The sequence below is a fragment of the Crocuta crocuta genome, unplaced genomic scaffold (assembly GCF_008692635.1).
Source record: "Crocuta crocuta isolate KB4526 unplaced genomic scaffold, BGI_CrCroc_1.0 scaffold606, whole genome shotgun sequence".
Taxonomy (NCBI): Eukaryota; Metazoa; Chordata; class Mammalia; order Carnivora; family Hyaenidae; genus Crocuta; species Crocuta crocuta.
In genome coordinates this window covers 19,859-28,823 of record NW_027531508.1, presented here as the reverse complement: position 1 = coordinate 28,823, position 8,965 = coordinate 19,859, and positions in this window count along the sequence as shown.

Here is an 8,965-nt window from a genome sequence, read left to right as displayed (position 1 = left end):
ACTATTTCAGTAGTTATAAGTTCTAAAATAAAAAGACTGGCATAAACACAGTAGAAACTATTTAAGCTGTCTGCTTTTGTTTTGAATCTTGTTTTCTTTTGACTTTTGGTCACTTAAAACAGTAAAAACAACAAGACAGAAGCTATGATTTACTGACCCTTACTATGTACCAACTATTGTGTTTATTAGTTCATGTGAAATGTTTGTAATGTTTACAACATTAAGCTTAAGGTAGTTTAGTATCAATTATAATAATTTATGCCTGTTTTACAAATGAACAGATTGGCATTCAGAGAAGTTAAATAAGTTTTTCATTGTCATGTAGCTCATAAGTAGTAGAGATGAACTTCCAACTCACTTTTCTTTTCATTAGCTAGCTCAAGATTTCCTTTATACAATGTAAACTTACTTTATTCTGCTATGGCACCTATACAAATAGAATTGTGAGTACTATGATGTAGTTATGTTAATTTTCACTAAATTTTTAAAGAAATGTCAGTAAATAATGCTATTTTACCAACCTCATGGGGTGTCAGGTTGTAAAAAATTAAACATTAATGTTCTTTCTTTTTATGTCGGTAAACAGAGCCTTAAACAATTTAGTACATTTTCATATTATATGTGAAATTAGCATATTTTAGGAACTCATTTTTACAAGTTGATAACTTTTAAGTATAAGGTGTCACGTTTTTAAAATAATTAATTAAGTCCTATCTAAAATTTACCCGTCTATTTTGATGTGTTAGGGCATTAATTGGATGCACAGAAGACACTAAGCACCCCAACTGCCATGCTACATTTTTTGATGGAACTAACAATGTACAGAATCTGAGCATTCATTTTTAAGAAAAGTATCATTAAAAGTTCTGTTGTGAAATGTTGGCCTCTGCAATGAGGAGCCATGTAATGTGGCTATTTGGAAATCACATTCCTCATTATTTATCTACCTCCTCGTCAGTTTAATATCAAATTGTATTTTATCCTTCCCACCATCTTAGAAGCCTTGAATATAAAGATTAAAGAATTTTTAATGGAACAACTCATAAAGCCTGAAAACATTTGCCTTGTATAGGTATATCTCTAATCTCATTTCTGATTAAAAATTGAGATTATTAATAAACTGAAGGTCTGTTACTTCCCATGTGTTAAATAAAGTATTAGCACTCTAACCTAGTAAGTGAGCACTTTGGGGGAAATCAGGTATATTTTCTAGTCGTGCTTATGTGCCATCTTATGGCCAATGTTTTTAAAGGTCCCAAGGGATTACAGAATGTATGTGATGTGGGATGGTGTGTGTGTGTGTGACTATTTCTGTTTGTAGGTAAGGGGTAGGACAGAGGGGGGAAAGGGGCGTTTAGGGAAAGTAGGGAGAGGAAAAGAGAACACATGGAAGAGAAAAACTTTTTTTTTTTTAGAAGAGAAACTTAAAAAAAATTGTTCTTAATGTTTATTTATTTCCGAGAAAGAGAGAGAGAGACTGAGACACAGCATGAGTGGGGGAGGGGCACAGACCGATCAGGAGACACAGAATCTAAAAAGCAAGCTCCAGGCTCCAAGTTGCCAGCACAGAGAATGTGGGGCTCCACTCCAAGAACCGTGAGATTATGACCTGAGCCGAAGTTAGAGGCTCAACTGACTGAGCCACCCAGGTGCCCCAAGAGAGAAACTTTCAAACTGAGGTTGCTAAGTACACATGGTACTACTTCTAGGATAATACTTTCCCAGTTATGTAGGAAATAAAACTGTTACAAGTTTTAAAGAGATGCTAGAAGCAGTGTAGGCAGTTTGGATATGTGGATCTAATATCAAGTCCACTTGTAAATCAAAGATTCTAGAAATCCATAATTCTGAATGACAGGAAACTGGATAGAGGTCCTTGGATGGCAATTATGAATTAGATCAAGTTCAAAGGGGGAGAGGTTTTTATTCTTCTCTTTGCATGGCTTTAAGAATAGTTTCAAACACATGATAATAGTGCTTTTCTTACAAGATGAAAGTTTGACTCCACTTTTCATTCTCTATTACCAACAGTAATTCAATTAAAATTTTATTTCAAGCTCATCTTCTGTCAGAAGCTTTGTCTTTGGTATGCTTGCATTCTAATATACCCTATGTAAGTCATTCAAACTAGTGAGCATCTCATTTGGCAAAAAGAATGCAGTTGTTTTTTTCATAAACAGCAGTTTGGAAAACTGGGTAGAGAACAAACTGTTCACTTAGCATTGCAGTTACTTTGTTCTTTTTCTCTGTGATATGCTCTAATTTTATTACCACAAACAAATGAAAGGCGTAGGGATGGGAAGTAGGGTACAGGCCATATTCTGAACTGGCTTTCAATTGTGACTTGTTCTGATTCCATTTGTACTTTCAAAAATGGCTATTTTGAAATTAAATTTGCTTGGCATATCTAGGCTATCATTTGCTTTTGTTTTGTGGAGCTATCTTCATTCTGTGGGATGATAGGATTCAGGTCTAGCTGGTCACTCTATCATTTCAGTGGGTGAAGCTTATTCTCACTGAGATTGTATTATGTTTAGGAATTCGCTTTCTCTTTTAGCCATGGATGAACATCGTTATTAACTCCAGTTCTTCCTCAAGTGTTATCTTTTTGTGATTTGCATCCGTATCACTTGTGACGATTGTTAGACTCTAGCACAGATTTACAGAATCAAAAACATAGGGATCTGAACTTTAAACACATTTCGAAACAAACAGGTAATTTCTTATTTAACCTAATATTTAAAAATCATGATCATCTGAGTTAGTATGTATTGCCTTTCCCCTTTCACTAGCTTCTCAAAGAAAAGTCCAATATTCTTACACCAGTCTTGCGCTCTCCTCTCAGTCCTGAGTCTTTCTTGAAATGAGGCAAATCCCCTTGCTGATCCATGAATTTTCCCCTCATAATCAGATGTAGAAACCAAGCATGGCAAAAAAATACTGTGGTGGCTAAATTTTATGTGTTGATTTGGCTAGGCTATGGTGCCTGCTTATTTGGGTAAAACTAATGTTGCTGTAAAAGTATTTTGTAGATGTAATTAACATCTACAGTTGTTTACATTAAGTAAAGGAGATTGCCCTTGATAATGTGGGTGGACTTCCTCCAATCAGCTGCCTTAAGACCAAAAAATTCCCAGGGAAGAAGGAATTCTGTCTTAAGACTATGATATAGAAATCCTGCATCAGCTTCCAGCCTGCTGGTCTGCCCTACAGATTTCAAATTTCAGACTAGCCAGCTCCCAGAAATGTGTAAGGCAGTCCCCCAAAATTTCTTTCTATGTATGTATGTATACATGTAGACAATATAAAATCAGTAATAATCTCTATCAATATCTATCTATCTATCTATCTATCTATCTATCTATCTATCTATCTATCATCTATCTATCATCATCTTGTATAAGTTCTGTTTCTTTAAAGAACCCAGGCAGGTACAAGTACCTCCACATGCCATGTGACTCTCATGTTCAGGGGCTAATGTTCTCAGATCTCCTTAGTAATTCCCCCCTGTGTGTTTGTGTAGTCAATAGTACTAACTTCTGTCTTCAGTCTTATATTACAAGATTGCCTAGTTACCTCCCCACAGCTGGCCTCTAGGATAAGGCCTTATACTGGACAATGAATTCATACTTTCCTACNAGAGAGACAGAGACAGGCACAAGCTGGCGAGGAGCACAGAGAGAGGGAGACACAGAATCTGGAGCAGGCTCCAGTCTCCAACCTGTCAGCACAGAGCCTGATGCAGGGCTTGAACCCACGAACCATGAGATCATGACCTGAGCCAAAGTCAAACACTTACTCTAACCGACTAAGCCACCCAGGCGCCCCTTCTTATGCCCCATTCTAGTCCTTACTCCCAACTTCAAGGGAAACTGGTGTTATGACCTCTACCATCATAAGTTAGTTTTGCATAATTTTGGAATTTTATATGAATAAAATGTAGTATGGACTCTTTCATGTCTGTCTTCATGTCCTCAGTATTACGTTTATGAGATTCGCCTGTGCTGTAGCAGCTTGCTGGAGTTTGCTCTTGTTGTATGGTATTCAGTTGTATGGGTATGCCATTATTTACCTATTTTACTATTTTTGAAAGAGAGAGTGTGTGAGTGGGGGAGAGATAGAGAAAGGGAAACACAGTATCTGAAGCAGGCTCTAGGCTCTGAGTTGTCAGCACTGGGCCTGAGGAAGGGCTCAAACTCGCAAACTGTGAAAGCATGACCTGAGCCAGTCAGACTCTTAACCGGCTGAGCCACCCAGACACCCCCATGTACTGGATCATTTTAAAGCAAATTCCAGAAACTGTCATTTCACCTTGACATATTTCAGCATACTTTGGCATGCATCTCTAAAAAGTGTGGACATGGGGCACCTGGGTGGCTCAGTCGGTTAAGCGTCCGACTTTGGCTCAGGTCATGATCTCACAGTTAGTGAGTCAGTCCAGAGACTGACAGACAGCTCAGAGCCTGGAGCCTGCTTTGGATTCTGTGTGTCTCTCTCTCTCTGACCTCTCCCCACTCATGCGCTGTTTCTCTCTGTCTCAATAATAAATATACATTAAAAATTTTTTTTTAAAGTATGGACATTTTCTCACATAATAATCACTATTGCTTGTTATCATCTGATGCCTTGTCTAATTAAAATGCATTTTCAGTACATTTTTAAATGGGAAAATATTGAAGTTGAAATATACCAAAGTTGATAGTAGCTTTCTTTAGTTTTGATGGACAGATCAAATAACCAACGAGCATTTATTAAACTCCTTTTTGCCACATCATCTAACTCATCTGTTTGGCGGTATTTTCCTTTCTCTCTTTTTTTTCTCTTTTTAAATATTTGTTTATTTTTGAGAGAGAGAGAGCACAAGTAGAGGAAGGACAGGGAAGAGGGGAACAGAGGATCTTGAAGTGGGGTCTGCATTGACAGCAGAGAGCCCAATGTGGGGCCTGAACTCACGAACTGCAAGACCATGACTTGAGCCAAAGTCAGACACTCAACCGACAGAGCCACCCAGGCACCTCTGTTCAGCGGTATTCTCACTGATAAACTTACTGACTGGAAAATAAGGGGAGAAAATAATTCCTTTTGATAAATTGCTAGCAATGGAACTGTTTATATTAGGTATCATAACTAATAATTCAACTCATGAACCAAATGGACTGTGGAGCATACTTTAATGAATACTGACATAAGTGGCTTTTTCCAAGTGTAGTAAATATTCTACAGGATTTCTGACAAATGTTTAAAATAAATTATTGATAGGAATCAATAAATTATACCATAATTATTATATATAATACAGACAATATATGATGTATACATTATATAAATATATTTAATAATAGATAATATATAGGGACACCTGGGTGGCTCAGTTGGTTAAGCATCTGACTTTGGCTCAGGTCATGATCTTGTGGTCTGTAAGTTCAAGCCCTGCATCAGGCTCTGTGCTGACAGCTTGGAGCTTGCTTCAGATTTTGTCTCTGCTCCTTCCCCACTCACACTCTGTCTCTCTCTCAAAAATAAACATTAAAAATTTTTTTAAAGAATAGATAATATATAGTGATCAAAATTAATTATTTAATATGTAATTAAGATATTTTTAATTAATTGGTACTTAATGAAGACATTCAAAGAGATATCTTAACATTTCCTACATCTGATTTCATTGTTTTATGAACATAATGTCAATGGAAAGAAATGATCTTTTTCACTTGGGATATGTGATAATGATCAAATAATTGGGAATACCTTTGCTTATATAATCTTGGTTCATGTTCTCAGGTAGAACCACTCCTATTTTATAGATTGATTTTTCTTGCTCTGATTCTCCTTATTACTTTATCACTCCAAATATTAAAACTTGTTCCAGAACTTGCCTCAAATTCTGATTTTCCAATGCACTTGCTGTGTGATCCTGATTAAGCAATGACTTCTCTGAGGCCCAGTTTTCTTGTCTAAGTCATATGGTCGTAATTCCCACCTCGTTTTGTTTCACATTTATTTAAAAATAATTGTAATATTTATCATGAAGATTTTTCTAGAAACACACTAAATATGAAAATTCTTATATTAATACACTATTTCAGTAGTTATAAGTTCTAAAATAAAAAGACTGGCATAAACACAGTAGAAACTATTTAAGCTGTCTGCTTTTGTTTTGAATCTTGTTTTCTTTTGACTTTTGGTCACTTAAAACAGTAAAAACAACAAGACAGAAGCTATGATTTACTGACCCTTACTATGTACCAACTATTGTGTTTATTAGTTCATGTGAAATGTTTGTAATGTTTACAACATTAAGCTTAAGGTAGTTTAGTATCAATTATAATAATTTATGCCTGTTTTACAAATGAACAGATTGGCATTCAGAGAAGTTAAATAAGTTTTTCATTGTCATGTAGCTCATAAGTAGTAGAGATGAACTTCCAACTCACTTTTCTTTTCATTAGCTAGCTCAAGATTTCCTTTATACAATGTAAACTTACTTTATTCTGCTATGGCACCTATACAAATAGAATTGTGAGTACTATGATGTAGTTATGTTAATTTTCACTAAATTTTTAAAGAAATGTCAGTAAATAATGCTATTTTACCAACCTCATGGGGTGTCAGGTTGTAAAAAATTAAACATTAATGTTCTTTCTTTTTATGTCGGTAAACAGAGCCTTAAACAATTTAGTACATTTTCATATTATATGTGAAATTAGCATATTTTAGGAACTCATTTTTACAAGTTGATAACTTTTAAGTATAAGGTGTCACGTTTTTAAAATAATTAATTAAGTCCTATCTAAAATTTACCCGTCTATTTTGATGTGTTAGGGCATTAATTGGATGCACAGAAGACACTAAGCACCCCAACTGCCATGCTACATTTTTTGATGGAACTAACAATGTACAGAATCTGAGCATTCATTTTTAAGAAAAGTATCATTAAAAGTTCTGTTGTGAAATGTTGGCCTCTGCAATGAGGAGCCATGTAATGTGGCTATTTGGAAATCACATTCCTCATTATTTATCTACCTCCTCGTCAGTTTAATATCAAATTGTATTTTATCCTTCCCACCATCTTAGAAGCCTTGAATATAAAGATTAAAGAATTTTTAATGGAACAACTCATAAAGCCTGAAAACATTTGCCTTGTATAGGTATATCTCTAATCTCATTTCTGATTAAAAATTGAGATTATTAATAAACTGAAGGTCTGTTACTTCCCATGTGTTAAATAAAGTATTAGCACTCTAACCTAGTAAGTGAGCACTTTGGGGGAAATCAGGTATATTTTCTAGTCGTGCTTATGTGCCATCTTATGGCCAATGTTTTTAAAGGTCCCAAGGGATTACAGAATGTATGTGATGTGGGATGGTGTGTGTGTGTGTGACTATTTCTGTTTGTAGGTAAGGGGTAGGACAGAGGGGGGAAAGGGGCGTTTAGGGAAAGTAGGGAGAGGAAAAGAGAACACATGGAAGAGAAAAACTTTTTTTTTTTTAGAAGAGAAACTTAAAAAAAATTGTTCTTAATGTTTATTTATTTCCGAGAAAGAGAGAGAGAGACTGAGACACAGCATGAGTGGGGGAGGGGCACAGACCGATCAGGAGACACAGAATCTAAAAAGCAAGCTCCAGGCTCCAAGTTGCCAGCACAGAGAATGTGGGGCTCCACTCCAAGAACCGTGAGATTATGACCTGAGCCGAAGTTAGAGGCTCAACTGACTGAGCCACCCAGGTGCCCCAAGAGAGAAACTTTCAAACTGAGGTTGCTAAGTACACATGGTACTACTTCTAGGATAATACTTTCCCAGTTATGTAGGAAATAAAACTGTTACAAGTTTTAAAGAGATGCTAGAAGCAGTGTAGGCAGTTTGGATATGTGGATCTAATATCAAGTCCACTTGTAAATCAAAGATTCTAGAAATCCATAATTCTGAATGACAGGAAACTGGATAGAGGTCCTTGGATGGCAATTATGAATTAGATCAAGTTCAAAGGGGGAGAGGTTTTTATTCTTCTCTTTGCATGGCTTTAAGAATAGTTTCAAACACATGATAATAGTGCTTTTCTTACAAGATGAAAGTTTGACTCCACTTTTCATTCTCTATTACCAACAGTAATTCAATTAAAATTTTATTTCAAGCTCATCTTCTGTCAGAAGCTTTGTCTTTGGTATGCTTGCATTCTAATATACCCTATGTAAGTCATTCAAACTAGTGAGCATCTCATTTGGCAAAAAGAATGCAGTTGTTTTTTTCATAAACAGCAGTTTGGAAAACTGGGTAGAGAACAAACTGTTCACTTAGCATTGCAGTTACTTTGTTCTTTTTCTCTGTGATATGCTCTAATTTTATTACCACAAACAAATGAAAGGCGTAGGGATGGGAAGTAGGGTACAGGCCATATTCTGAACTGGCTTTCAATTGTGACTTGTTCTGATTCCATTTGTACTTTCAAAAATGGCTATTTTGAAATTAAATTTGCTTGGCATATCTAGGCTATCATTTGCTTTTGTTTTGTGGAGCTATCTTCATTCTGTGGGATGATAGGATTCAGGTCTAGCTGGTCACTCTATCATTTCAGTGGGTGAAGCTTATTCTCACTGAGATTGTATTATGTTTAGGAATTCGCTTTCTCTTTTAGCCATGGATGAACATCGTTATTAACTCCAGTTCTTCCTCAAGTGTTATCTTTTTGTGATTTGCATCCGTATCACTTGTGACGATTGTTAGACTCTAGCACAGATTTACAGAATCAAAAACATAGGGATCTGAACTTTAAACACATTTCGAAACAAACAGGTAATTTCTTATTTAACCTAATATTTAAAAATTGTGATCATCTGAGTTAGTATGTATTGCCTTTCCCCTTTCACTAGCTTCTCAAAGAAAAGTCCAATATTCTTACACCAGTCTTGCGCTCTCCTCTCAGTCCTGAGTCTTTCTTGAAATGAGGCAAATCCCCTCTGATCCATG